The sequence below is a fragment of the Scyliorhinus torazame genome, chromosome 1, assembly GCF_047496885.1.
Source record: "Scyliorhinus torazame isolate Kashiwa2021f chromosome 1, sScyTor2.1, whole genome shotgun sequence".
Classification (NCBI taxonomy): Eukaryota; Metazoa; Chordata; class Chondrichthyes; order Carcharhiniformes; family Scyliorhinidae; genus Scyliorhinus; species Scyliorhinus torazame.
This window is the reverse complement of record NC_092707.1, coordinates 79,335,237-79,350,070: the sequence shown is the minus strand read 5'-3', so window position 1 is coordinate 79,350,070 and position 14,834 is coordinate 79,335,237. Positions and strand designations below refer to the sequence as shown.

Genomic DNA, 14,834 nt, shown 5'->3' with positions numbered 1-14,834 from the left:
CTTGTAATCAATGATGATTTCTGACTCTCTGGTCGGAATCTTCCAGTCCCACCCATTCGGCAGGATCTTCTGGGCTCGCCGAGGTGAACGGAGATTTCAATGGCTCACCGGCCCCGCCGTGGGAGAACCCGCCACATGCAGGGCTGGAAAATTCCAGACACTATCATCAGGGCCTCCATACTGAAGACAACCATGACAGGAGTTCAGCTCTCTACTGGCTGGAGTCAAACCAAGCCCAAATGTTGTGATTATTGGAGGCCAATCATTTCAACCCCAAGACATCGCTGCAGGATTTCTTCAGGGCAGTCCCTGAGACTGCCTGGTTCCACCTCTGCAACGATACCAACTCTGCCCCTGCCTGAACTCACCTTCCACTGAGACACTCATCCCTCCCCTTGTTAACTCCAAGATCAACTATTCTAATGCACTTCTGGTTAGTCTCCCACATGCAACCTTAAACAAACTGGGAACAACTCCAAACTCCTGAGTTTTAAGCCACACCAAATCCTGTTCACCTATCACCTCTGTGCGCGCTGACTCCCAATTAAGCAAGGCCTCAATTTTAAAACTCCCATTCATATTTTCAAATTGCTCCATGGCCTTGTCTCTCTCTTTCTTTGTAACCTCCTCCAGCTAGGTAGACTCGTAGAATCATAGAATCCCTACAGTGCAGAAGGAGGCCATTCGGCCCATCGAGTCTGCACGGACCCTCCCAAAGTGCACCCCACCTAGGCCCACTTCCCCACCCACCCCAGCCTATCTCTGTAATCTAACCTACACATCCCTGAGCACTAAAGGGAAATTTAGTATGGCCAATCCACCTAACTTGCCCATCTTTGGACTGTGGGAGGAAACCTGAACACTCTGAGAAAACTACAGGAACTGGAGAACATGCAAACTCCACGTGGACAGTCATCCAAGGCTGAAATTGAACCCAGGTGCCCGGCACTGTGAGGTGGCGGTGCTAACCATTGTGTCACCTTCTACGTTGTCTGCGTTTCTCCAATTCCAGCCTCTTGAGTGCTCCCAATATTAATCACTCCACCATTGCTGGTCAAGCCTTCATTAGCCAAGGCCCCAAGCTCTCCTTCATTACACCTATCCACCTCTCTTTCTTTTTTAAGACACTTCCTATGACTCACCTTTCACCATTATTTGGTCACCTGACTTTATGTGGCTGAATGTCATAATTTGTTCTCTTCACCATCCTCCTCCACCGTCAAACTCCTGGCTCTCCCCCTTGGCAGCACTGTGGGTGTTCCTACAACACAGGGATTGAAGCAGTTCAAAGCCGCAGCTCACCACTACCTTATCAAGAACAATCAGCCAGTTTTGTAATGGGCAAAGAAGAGTCCACACCAAGTAGTACGAAACAATGCAGCATTTCAGACAGGGTGGCGCCATATTCACAGAATTCCACAAGTTACATAATCTCAACAAAAACTAGGTGATGGACTCACCAGGGGTCCGCTCAGTGGTATTAAACCAGTACAGTTGTACTATAATGGACGGGGTTGGGTTAAAGTCTTACCCCATGAAAGCTTTTAGTGTCTGGGGTCACTGGGTATGTAACACTCCGTGTCACTCCAAATGTATGCATGCTACAGGCAGTTAGCAAGATGATTATATGTTGGTTTTTCTCTGTGATATGGTTGGCCCGAAAAAAGTAACGTATCCCCTTTGCGCAATGATTCCAATTTCCCTGCATCAAACACGTCCAAACATCCAAAAGGAACCGGGATGAAAGAAAATTTCCAGCCTCTATCCGATAGAAACTGGGAGGTGGCTCAGCGATGTCGCCAGTTTTTGTAAAGGTCACGGAGAACCCACACAGAGTTTGGTGAAATGAAAACTTATTTTAATTACAACTACTATTATATACCGCTCCAGTAGTTTCCTGCTAGGTCTGCTTTGGTCGGTGCCTTATTGGCCGACTCTATATGCACAAAGCCAAGTATTGTTAAAGGTCCCCCATCCCCTCATGGGGGAGCATATACTCTGCAACATCCACAGGGTAATTAATTCCTACTCCATAAGACCCATGCGGGTCCTAACATCCAGTAACGCCTACATCTCATGAACAAGCATAAAACAAAAATACACCTCTCTAAAGTTTCTTGGGTCATCTTATTGTGTTAAAGGCGCTATATAAATAAAAGTTTTGTTGCTGATATTGCTTCACCTTCCCTCTGCAAAAGGCCACAAATGGGTTTTTTCATGGATAATTGCCGTGTATACAGTTCCATTGGGAATTCATCAAACACTGAAGTTGTCCGTGTCTGTAAGCAGCAGGAGGTAGACGATATTGCAGGCTTAGCTTGACAAGTGGTAAGTAACATTCACACCACACAAATGCCAGACAATGCCCATCTTCAACAGAATTCTAATTATATATTACTTTCCTCAAGGACATTCGAATTAGGCTTAGAAGGCAAGCTGTGAGTTCATTTAACTGAAGAAATGAAGTGTTTTAATTAATTCAATTTCCTTAACAAGACACTCGCATAGAATGTGTGAAGCTGCTGTTGAGCGAACAGTACAGCTGTCTAAAAATCCATGACGCAAGGATTGATTGAGACATGGCGACCCAAGATGCCTGAAAGTCTAAGTCTCCTCTTCACAATCTGTACTTGCACAAACTGCAAGGAACATTCTAAAATAAACCTTATAATGAATATCACTATTTTTGAAGCGCATGAAAATTGGAAGGTTATCAGTTGAGTAACAGGCAGAAATCATCAGCTAAATGTGCTTCATAGAATCATACATTACAGAAGAGGCCCTTCGGCCCATCAAACCTGCACTGACAAAAAGAAGCTACTGTAATCTACACTGATCCCACTTCCCAACCCTTGGCCTTTAGCCTTGAATGTGCATATTTCATGTGCTCATCCAAATACTTGTTAAAAACTGAGGTTTCCTGCCTCAACTACCCTCCCTGGCAGTGCATTCCAGATTCCCAGCACCCTCTGGGTGAAAAAAGATTTCCTCAAATCCCCTCTGAACCTCCTGCCTTTCACCTTAAAATTATGCGGCCTTGTTAGTGGCACTTCAATTAATGGGAATAGCTGCTTTCTATCCACCCTGTCCATGCCCCTCATAATTTTTATACACCTCAAACAGGTCTCCTCCCAGCCTTCTTTGCCCCAAAGAAAACAACACAAGCTTATCCAGCCTCTCTTCATAGCGAAAATGCTCTCTCCCAGGTGACATACTGGTGAATCTTCTCTGCACTCTCTCTAGTGCAATCACATCCTCCTTTAGTGCAGTGACCAGAAGTGCACACAACTGTGGCCTAACCAAAGTTTTGTACAGCTCCAACATAACCTCCCTGCTCCTACAACCTATGCCACACTGATAAAGGCAAGTTTCCCGTGTGTCTTCTTAACTACCCTATTAATCTGTCCTGCAACTTTCAGGGATCCGTGGACAAGCATCCCAAGATCCCTCTGTTCCTCTGAGCTTCCGAATATCCGGCGATTCAATGGGTACTCCCTTATCTTTGATGTACTCATTGCACCACCGCGCATGCGCGGTGCGGTTCTGCATGGTGCGCGTCTGCGCATCACATTCCTCCACGTCACCGTCCCCTCGTTTGGCACGTACAAGCGCGGGGGGCCGCGAAAAGCGTGCGAAATGGCCGCCCTCATCCAGGCTGCAGCCTTGGAGGTGTTCAATTGTTTGGACCCGTTCCACCTCGTGGGGACCTTGCCACGCCGTTTCAGTCACCTGTATGTGGGAGTATCGCTGGTGGCATTTTCATGCAGGACACAGGTCTCAATGGCAGCCGCTAGGGTGAGTTGCTTAATTTTGAGGAGCTGCTGACGCAGGGGGTCCGACAGAACACCAAATACGATCTGGTCTCGTATCATGGATTCGGAGGTGGGCCCGTAGCTGCAGGACTGCGCAAGGATGCGGAGGTGTGTTAAAAAGGATTGGAAAGGCTCATCCTTACCCTGCAAGCACTGCTGGAACAGGTATCTTTCAAAGCTTTCATTGACCTCTATGCTGAAGTGGGTATCGAATTTGAGGAGAACCGTCGTGTACTTTGTCTTGTCCTCGTCATCTGCGAATGGGAGTTGAAGATGTGGATGGCGTGTTGCCCGGCCGTGGAGAGGAGCAGAGCAATCTTCCTGGTATCCGAGGCGTTCTCCCTGTCCGTGGCTTCGAGGAAGAGCTGGAAGCGCTGTTTAAAAATCTTCCAATTGACCCCGAGATTGCCGGCGATGCGGAGTGGCGGCGGCGGGTTGATGTTCTCCATACTTCAGGATGCCGGAATGTGATTAGTTGCAGGTGGGCCTCAGAAGTGCTAGTATGCAACCACTCCTTGTACCATGATGTGTTGGGTGTTCTGGATCACAAACAGGTCACCAACACTGGAAGTGGTGCAACTCTATTTTATTACAAAGTTAAATATATTAACATACTTGAACTGTGGGTAAATGCAATACCAGTTTTAACTGTTGACCCTTGCCTAGTCCTAACCAGGTGATGCACTCAGCACATGGTGAATGTCTGTGTTGCAGGCTGTGAGCTCTGTGCTCCGAACTGGCTGCTACTAGAATGAGCGGGGACTCTCCTGTCCCCTGTCTTTATAGTGCTTGTGCTCTCACTGGTGATTGGCTGCGGTGTTGTGTATGCTGATTGGTCCCACTGCATGTCCATCAGTGTGTGTGTGTGTGTGGCTGCACCATGATATACTGGTGTATATTATGACAATCTTGTTACTCCTTCCAAAGTGCATCACTTCGCACTTTTCAGGGTTAAATTCCATCTGCCATTGACCTGCCCATCTGACCAATCCATTTATATCCTCCTGTAACCTCAGACCTTTTCTTCACTGTAAAGCACCCGGCCAATCTTTGTGTCAGCTGCAAATGTACATATCATCCTCCCCACATTTTCTTCTATATCGTTCATATCACATCTAGCAAATGATTTAGAGGGCATTTGTATTTTAGAATCAATTCTATTTTTAATTTAAAAAAAAAATTAAAGGACCCAATTCTTTTATTTCCCAATTAAGGGGCAATTTAGTGTGGCCAATCCACCTAACCTGTACATCTTTGGGTTGTGGGGGTGAGACCCACACAAACATGGGGAGAATGTGTCAACTCCACACGGACAGTGACCCAGGGCCAGGACCGAACGCAGGTCCTCAGCGCCGTGAGGCAGCAGTGCTAACCACTGCGCCACCGTGCCGCCCGAGAACCAATTCTATTTTTAAGTTTTCGAAATAGTCTCCATGCAATAATTCAGGGAGCAATGTTAAATTTTGAACAGATCTACAGCTTTATCCCTTTTTGTCTTAACAATAATGGATTGGAAATTTACAGGAATCTGCATGGAAACAGCAAAAGGCAGATGCATAATGATCGAAATAAGATCAAGATACTAATGTACAGCATCAACTCAACCAAGGCATTCCATGGGACTCATTTTAATCTTTTACCATTGTCAATCTTTCTGAATCAATCGCTGAAAATGTTGGTTTGATGAGAAGATCATTAAGAGATGCATTTACCTGCAATGTTTTCTCATGAGGACGAGTTTTCTGCTAATGATTCATGCAATGCAAAACTGAATTTTGAGTGCATTTCTTAAATATGCCAATGGGGAAGTGAGGGAAATCTTTTTTTCATGCATCAAGTTGCTAAGATCTGGGGCGAAATTCTCCGGTATCGGCGCGATGTCCGCCGACTGGCGCCCAAAACGGCGCAAATCAGTCGGGCATCGCGCCGCCCCAAAGGTGCGGAATGCTCCGCATCTTTGGGGGCCGAGCCCCAACCTTAAGGGGCTAGGCCGGCGCCGGACGAATTTCCGCCCCGCCGGCTGGCGGAAAAGGCCTTTGGTGCCCCGCCAGCTGGCACGGAAATTACATCTCCGGGCGGCGCATGCGCGGGAGCGTCAGCGGCCACTGACGGCATTCCCGCGCATGCGCAGTGGAGGGAGTCTCTTCCGCCTCCGCCATGGTGGAGACCGTGGCGAAGGCGGAAGGGAAAGAGTGCCCCCACGGCACAGGCCTGCCCGCGGATCGATGGGCCAGGCCACCGAGGGGGCACCCCCCGGGGCCAGATCGCCCCGTGACCCCCCAGGACCCCGAAGCCCGCCTGCGCCGCCTTGTCCCGCCGGTAAGGTAGGTAGTTTAATCTACGTTGGCGGGACAGGCATTTTAGCGGCGGGACTTTGGCCCATCCCGGCCGGGGAATTGCAGGGGGGGGGGCCCGCCAACCGGCGCGCCGCGATTTCCACCCCCGCCGAATATCCGGTGGTGGAGAATTCTGCAACCGCCGGGGGCGGGATTCACGCCAGCCCCCGGAGATTCTCCGACCCGGCGGGGGGTCAGAGAATCTCGCCCCAATGCACTCTCTCAAATGGTAGTGGAAGAGCAGATGGAAGTGTAAGTCTCAAAAGAGAATTAGATAAGTAGCTGGAAGGGGCAACATTTGCAAGGCTATGGGGAGAATACTATTTGGACAGATCTTTGAAAGAGCTAGTAAAGGTACAATGAGGCAAATGTTGTAAAATTCTCTGATTTTATGAAAACACCACTGCAGATTCAATAATCGATCGAAGATTAGAGAGATTGAAAACACTGCAAAATTTAGTATCGAAAAGAATACCATAGGTTCAATCCGAGGTTGATTTAGTCAACCTTAGCCATAGAACCATAGAATCCGTACAGTGCAGAAAGAGGCTATTCGGCCCATCAAGTCTGCACTGACCCTCTAAAAGGCAACCCTACCTCACCCCTCAGTGAAGGCTCATTCCTCCACCCTATTCTCGTTATCCCATAACCCCACCTAACCTGCAAATCTTTGGACAGTGGGAGAAAAACCAGAGCACCCGGAGGAAACCCACGCCGACTTGGGGAGAAAGGAGAAACTCCACACAGACAGCCGCAAATACACACTTCACTCCCCACACACACCATCCCAGCCAACAAGATGGCAGTGAGGAGAGCGGCATCTCATTTTATGGACCCCGAGCGCGAGACCCTGCTAGGCGCCATGGAGGAGAAGTGGGCAGCCCTGTACCCCGGCCCGGGAAAGACGCTGCCAGCCGCAGTTGTTCGCCGTGCCTGGGTGCAGGTGGCAGAGGCCACCAGTGCCATGAGCAACACCATCTGGACCGATGGAAACTGGAGGAGGAAACTGCACGACATCCTCAGGGCAGCCAGGGCGAGTAGGCAGCACTGTGCCCTTGGCACCAAACCCCTTCCCACACACCCGTAATCCGCCACCCAGAGGGCTGCCGAACCCCCACCCTGCTCCACATGCCGGCACCCATACCAGCCACTATGGCCGGGTGCCCTGGCAACTGAAGCCACCAGCTACCCACTCCTGGGCTGCATGCATCAGACTTTCTAACACTGTGCATTTCCTACTCCCCCCCCGCACCCCCCAGGAGATGGCTGTCCATAAATTCCGGAAACGGGAGAAGACTGGAGGGGGGCCACCAGATCTGCGGCCCCTCACCGCGGCAGAGAAGTGGGCCCAGGACGTGGTCAGCGGGCCTGAGGAAAGGACAGTCACCAGGTGGAGGTCAGCATCGTGCTAGGAAGTGAGACCCCGCTGAATTGCGGTTCGCCTTGACACATGTGTCACCTCCCCACACCATCCCCACACCACCCTCGCACCCACCATCAACCCTACACCACCCCCACACCATCCCCGCACCCTCGCTCCACCTCCATCACCACCCCTACTCCCCCTTCCCAAACACAGCCCCCTCCCCAAAACACCCCCACCACCCTAACTTGCCTCCGGCCTACGGACTAATTATGCATCTTGTCTTGTGTCTTGCCGGAGCTGCTGGTGACGGGGTGGGCTCTTCTGGTGTCTACCCGCCCCCAGCCACAGCCACAGCCAGAATCCCGGGAGCAAAGCAGTGACGACGACACCGACATGGAGGTGACACCTATGCCTGAAACCCAGGACACCCGAGAGCTCTAGTCCGACGTTAACACTGATTTCCCGTCACAGCTGTCTTCAACACCCTACACCATCCCAGAGATACTCACCTTGATCAGGCACTTTACTGAAGAACCTCCTGGGACACTCTCTGGTGCTCCGCACTTAGATGCTACAGTACATCAGGTGGAGGTAGGAACTCTTGAAGTGGTGGACGGTCGGAGGGTGTCCGACCCCAGAGACTACCTGCCGTCCTGACGTGTTTCAGGCGTCTGGAACGGACAGTCCCATGGATCATTTGAGATGCAGTCACAGAGCCAGGGACTACATGAGGAGTTGTCGGCGAGCATCCAGCACCTACAGGTGCAGGTGGAGGAGTCCAACTACGTGCAGGAGCAGGAGGTGGTGCTGGACATATGTGCCACCCAGGCCAATACCGCACGGGTGGCATCCACTGTAGAGGCCTTGGGGGTGAGGGTTGTGGCTATGGATCAGCATGTCCAAGGCCTGGGACATTCTGTGCAGGCAGTGATCGAGGCCGAAGACAGGACATCCTCTCACAGGCAGCCATGTGCCAGAGCCATCTGGACATTGCAGTGGCGCTCCTGAGTGTGGCCCAGTCACAGCAGTCTATGGCTGAGGGCATCGGCAGCATTGCCCAGGTGCTGACTGCTGTGGCACAGGCGCAGAGGGAGGTGGCCCAGTCCCAGAGGGAGATGGCGCAGTCACTGGCTGGAAAGGCACTGATCCAAAAGCTGGTTGCACAGTCAATGGATGATGTGGCGCAGTCGCAGACAGAGATGGTCCACTCCCTGCGCTCTATGGCTGCGAGCGTGCAGTCCCTGGCTGAGACCAGAGCGGGCCTCCAGGTAGCGGGGGAGTCTGAGGGAATAGCTCCGCTCACACCCCCATCCCAATGAGTAGCCCGGGGGTCATTGGGCACCTCGAGGGAGGAGGAGGTGATGGGGCCCATGGGGGCCCATAGGGGAGGTGCCAGAACATCACAGCATCACGGAGTCCCCCCTCCTGTCCTTGATTCATCTGATGGGCAGCAGGCAGAATGGGGTGGCATCACGCCACTTGGGACACCCGAGCAGCAGCCAGGTCCATCCAGGCTGGGTCGCCCCAGAAGGCGGTCGTCAACGGGGACCCAGGTCACAGGGCAGGAATCACAGCAGGCCATCTCTACTTCTGGTGTACCATCTGGGGATCTACCTAGACATAGCATTATAACAATAACCCTAGCCCTAGCCACTGTGCTACCCTGCCACCCATAATAATCTTTATTGTCACAAGTAGGCTTACATTAACACTGCAATGAAGTTACTGTGAAAATCCCTCAGTCGCCACACTACGGCACCTGTTCAGGTACACTGAGGGAGCATTCAGAATGTCCAAATTACCTAACAGCACGTCTTTCGGGACTTGTGGGAGGAAACCGGAGCGCCCGGAGGAAACCCACACAGACAGGGGAGAACGTGCAGACTCCGCACAGACAGTGACCTAAGCCGGGAATCGAACCTGGGACCCTGGCGCTGTGAAGCAACAGTGCGAACCACTGTGCTACCCTGCCACCCATGATAATCTTTTATTGTCACAAGTAGGCTTATATTAACACTGCAATGAAGTTACTGTGAAAATCTCCCAATCGCCACACTACCGCACCTGTTCGGGTACACTGAGGGAGAATTCAGAATGTCCAAATTATCTAACAAGAACATCTTTCAGGACTGGAGGGAGGAAACCGGAGGAAACCCACGCAGAGATGGGGCGAACGTGCAGACTCCGCACAGACACGACCCAAGCCGGGAATCGAACCCGGGTCCCTTGCTCTGTGTAGCAACACTGTTAACAATTAGGGTCTGTAAGGCCAGAAAGTTAGACACCAATTACGCTGGCACCGGTGCAGGGCACAGTTTAACGATTAGTGCTAAATCACAAATCTTCATTTATGCTGTCTCGTTAAATCCTGTTCACACTGTTACATCCTGACTCGGTGCTCTGTCACATGGGTGTGAGGGCTGGGCTGGTCTGGACTGGCCAGAGAGGGGAAGCGGGGGAGGGGGGGGGGGGGGGGGGGGGGTGGGTAATGGCAGACTTTGGGGGTGGGCTTGGCTCAGTGACGCAGTTCAGCCAGCACTTGCTGCTCCGGTGTCCCACCCCCACCCTCCATTCCACCGTCCCCACCTGCACCTCCCCACTTGTTATTTGGGAACTTGCTTAATCAGGTGTAGGTGAACTGTTTGGTTTCATCCACAATGTACATTAATTTAGAGAGACAGACGACGGAACCTTACCAGAATTTGGCAGAGTGTCAGACAGAAATCTGGAGTGTATCTCCAGTTGCACAGACCAGTTTCTTCCAGAATCTTGAGCCTCATCGACAAAAGAAAATGAGCGGAGATGGAACTCTGGCAGGGCGGGGCCTCATAGAGTCAGGAACCGACTCCAAAGTGATTGGGATGCCATTCTTAAAGGGCGCCTTGATCAGCGCTGCAGCATAATAGCCCCAGCCCCCATCACAGAGATTTCTGCCTCCTCCCCCAACAATCTTCTAAGGTGGTTCCGCTCCCTCCCCCTCCACATCCATTTCCCTCATTGAAACACACCCCTCCTCACAAACGCCGTGGAAGTATAGCCGGCTCTCCCCCACCGCACCAGACATCAATGTCTCCCCCACCCCACATTGGCTCTGACTAAGCCCCGTCTCTGGTACTGCCCCCCTGGCGCAGTTCAGAACTGCCAGATTGGTACTAACTGGAAGGCTGACTCATCTGTACCCCTGCAGGAGCCAATCATGAATGCTTAAACTCCACCATAACAAAAATAGAAAAACACAAAGAAAATACACAAGAATCACAGTTCTGGAATCATGTTTTACACATACCACACAACACCACATAATCCCAACCCCATGCACAGTGCAGAACAATCATCACTCCACAGATTTATACAGAGCGGTCCAGACAAGTCAGGACAAAAAAGGGAGAACTACAAGGAGCAAGCGTTCTCAGGATAAAAAGGGACCATAAGTCTGCATTCTTCCAGCACACACTCACCCCCAAGGATGAAGAAGAGAAAAAGCAGCTTGTTCATAAAAAGAAATGTCCTCACCTTTATAGGGGCAACCGGATATCAACCACAGTACAGGAACTGGCTCAACCCCGCATCTTTGTTCACTTAGAATCATACAATCCCGACAGTGCAGAAGGAGGCCATTCATCCCATCAAGTCTGCACCAACCCTCGTCGCCCAGGTGGCCAGAAACCCAGGCCCCCACCAAGGGGGATGACTCGACATGGCCAGCCACCTCCAAACTCTCATGACAAGCATCGCGGACAGGACAGCAAGACCAAGGGTCAAGGCCTCCATCCAACCCCAAGAGTTGAAGACGGGGTACAATGTGCTCCGTCTAACCTTCTCACAAGAATACTTTGCAATTCATCAAAGTGAGCACCAAAACCCTGCGCCACAACATATTTTTGATTATCCCGTCGCACACAGTGCCGCCAAGGCGTAGGCCCACTCACCAGCAAAACCACCAGTGCAAGTTGGACCCCGCCCCACCCATCATCCATTGCCCAGTCAGATGAGGGCTCTCTCTGATTTAACTCGTCTCAAAGAACAAAAAACAAAGAAAAGTACAGCACAGGAACAGGACCTTTGGCCCTCCAAGCCTGCGTCTCTTCCACCAACAAACTCTGACCTGGATAATCCAGGGACATAGTGCAAAACATATACCCCAAAAAAGATTATGAAGGAATATGCATCAGGTGAAAATAAAGGGGAAAATCCCAGTGGCCTCCGGATAGGTGTCATCAGCCATGACCGCAGTGGGGGAGGGTGTCTCGAACATGTCCGGAACTGCCAGGTGTGCCAGGATGAAGGCGTCGTTCACACTGCCCGGGTATCGGCCGCAGAGGTGAATGATGCGCAGCTGATGGTTACATATCATATTTGGGCAGCACGGTAGCATAGTGGTTAGCACAATTGCTTCACAGCTCCAGGGTCCCAGGTTCGATTCCTGGCTTGGGTCACTATCTGTGCGGAGTCTGCACGTTCTCCCCGTGTGTGCGTGGGTTTCCTCCGGGTGCTCCGGTTTCCTCCTACAGTCCAAAGATGTGCAGGTTAGGTGGATTGGCCAGGATAAATTGCCCTTAGTGTCCAAAATCGCCCTTAGTGTTGGGTGGGGATATGAGGATAGGGTGAGGGTGTGGGCTTGGGTAGGGTGCTCTTTCCAAGAGCCGGTGCAGACTCGATGGGCCGAATGGCCTCCTTCTGCACTGTAAATTCTATGAAAGATTCTATGAAAATTCTATAAGCTGCATGCTCATCGAGTGGTACCCTTTCCAGTTGGTATAGAGCAGCCTGTCATTTGCAGGTGCTCGTAGGGGGACAAGCATTCTGTGGATCACCTCCTGGACCTGGGGCGTACCGTCGATGATGGTGAACCCCCCACTCGGGCAGCCTGTTGGGCTTGGTCCACATTGAGGTGGATGTATTGAGCCGCCTGGGCATATAGGACCTCCGTGATGGCCAGATGCACCTGTGCACTGAGCTCTGTCAGATCCCAACTAGGCCCCTGGAAGGGCCCCATCGTGTAAACGTTCAGGTCGACCGTCACCTTGACGGTCACCAGGAGTGGGTTTCCTCCCCTATTCCCTCGTGTTGCATCATCTGGCAGATGTGTCTCATTGTCTCTCTGCACAGCCGGAGTCTTTGAACGCATGCCCGGCCCAGCAGGTCCTTGAAGGACAGGCGGTGCCAGTACACACGAGGCCTCATGCGGCGCCTGCTTGGCACCTCCTCCTCCTCGGCGTGTTGGGTGGCTCACAATCCATCCTGGGAGCCTGCCTCCTGTCCATCTGCGACACGCTCCACTACTGCACGTTCTGCTGCCGCATGGTCCATTGCTGCAGCCTACTCCTCCTCAAACAGTGCCAGCTCGTAGAGCTGCAATGCATCCCCCAGGGCTGCGGCGACTAGTAGGGCCACCATTGCTGGTTGAATTCCAATATCCATTGTCTGCAGGAGGTGAATGGCCAACATGTTAGCATGGTGTGTACCCCTTTGCCAGGTCCACCGGATTGCATGGTGGCTCTGGTTGGCACTTCGGGAGCAGCCCCCGCATGACCCCTTCCCTCCATCCCCACTCCCCTGGTGCTGTCGGTGGCCGGAACCGTGGGGGCATTTGCCCTGGCACCAGTCCCTGATGACAGGGGTACCATCGGTTGACACTGCCCTCGCTTGGAGTATGCACCACAGCCCCGTAGGGGCTACTGTGGGCATTGCCCTAGTTCGGCTTCCGGCGTGTGGTGGCCAGGTTGGGGGGGTGGTGTGGCGGGAGGTGGGGTGAAGGGGCAAGGGGTTGGGGCCACCCATTCAGCTGGTGTCACTATGGAGAACCAGGGGCCAGGGTGGGTGATCAGTGGGTGTGCTGCGAGATGGCTGCCTTGCAGGCCGCAGTAATGGCTGTCCATGCCAGGGCATTGCCCCAGTGCCATGGGGGGTGGGGGCCATCCCAGCCACTCGGCCCGTGCCCCCATTACCCCCCCCCCCCGCAATCCCCGGCCCTGGCAGGGCCACCCCAGCTCGCCCGGCCAGTGTCCGGCATGGCAACCCACAGTGGCTCCTCTCTGTGTCCTATCACCTCTCTCTCCCTCATCAGCCATGAAGCCGGTTTCACGATTTTTAAAAGCACAAGTGAACTGTGCCGTCGGGAACTCGGCCCATTGGAGACAGAGAATCGCGGAGCCACTAGCGAAAACCAGGTCAGTTCTGCGAATGATATGCAAATAAAGTCTGCTGTACGCATTGACGCCGCTGTCAAGGTGACTGAGTATTGTGATTTGGCGTCAAATAGATGTCCGCCACAATTTTGCCGTCGGAACCTATTCTCCGTCCAATTGCGTTACCTGATTTTGGCGTCAACCAACGGAGTCATCCCCTTTGGGTATTTCTCTAAGAATAATTTGTTAATTCAATTGTTTTGCGACTCCAAGTCAAGAGGGGCTGGAATTGACTAAGTGTATAACAATCATAACAATCCCTATCACTTCAATCCCTCTTAATCCATGAAGGTACATGTTTCTAAAAGCTCTCTGTGTTACTCTTTATTGAATGCTTTCTGACCCGCCACCTTTATCCTTTCGCAATCCTGTCACTTCTTCAAATATTGTTGCTGAATTTATCCAACGTACGTATCCTGAACAAATCCACGTTGGCTGTCCTTGACTAACCTATTCATCTCTACATGCTTCCTAATTTCACCTCCAATTATAGAGAGTAAGAATTTATTTACGAATGGCAACACAAAATCTGGTCAATCTGGTTTGTCCTTCTGTGCCCTCGTGAACAAGAGTGTTGCAGCAGCTTCTATGCAGTCCCATGGCATATCACATATCTCTGGTTTCATTTATTTCTCCCACTACAACTGCTGGTGTCTTTTGTCTCTCTTTCACCTTGACCCAGGTGCTGCTTTTTTTTCTGGAACAGGGAATGAAGAAATTACTTTGGCGTACAGCATTGTAATGTTATCACACGCACCCTATGAACAAGATTAGGATCATTCTCATTTACTGTAGCTGAGTTCCATTTAATTTTACAAGTCGAATTTCCCATGATCTGAACTGTCTTAGAGAGGGATGAATTTATACTTTTCAGTCTCTCACCTGCCTCTTATTCTCCTGATTGTAGGTTTAAACCTGCAGGGCCAGCCTTAAAGTAGATGTGTGAAATTCCACTTTTGGTAACAGAAGGAAACTTTGCTCCAGCATGAATATAGAGTTGAATATCTCTGCATCAGAAATATCAGCCCTCTCCCACCTACCCAGGGCCCCGTCTACCCAGCCGGACTGCTCCAATATTGGGATCCACCTAGCAACATGGAAAATTGATCAGGTATGTCTTGAGCTTGCAAAA

At 51.5% G+C, this 14,834-nt stretch overlaps 1 long non-coding RNA gene across 2 annotated transcripts in view; it reads left to right on the top strand.

The window, feature by feature from the left end:
* LOC140408992 (uncharacterized) overlaps positions 1-14,834 on the top strand; it is a 174,632-nt gene that overhangs the window by 93,636 nt on the left and 66,162 nt on the right. For both annotated transcript variants that reach the window (XR_011940255.1, XR_011940256.1), the window contains exon 4: positions 14,610-14,813. This is a non-coding gene — a long non-coding RNA (uncharacterized lncRNA). The remainder of the gene's footprint in view (positions 1-14,609; positions 14,814-14,834) is intronic.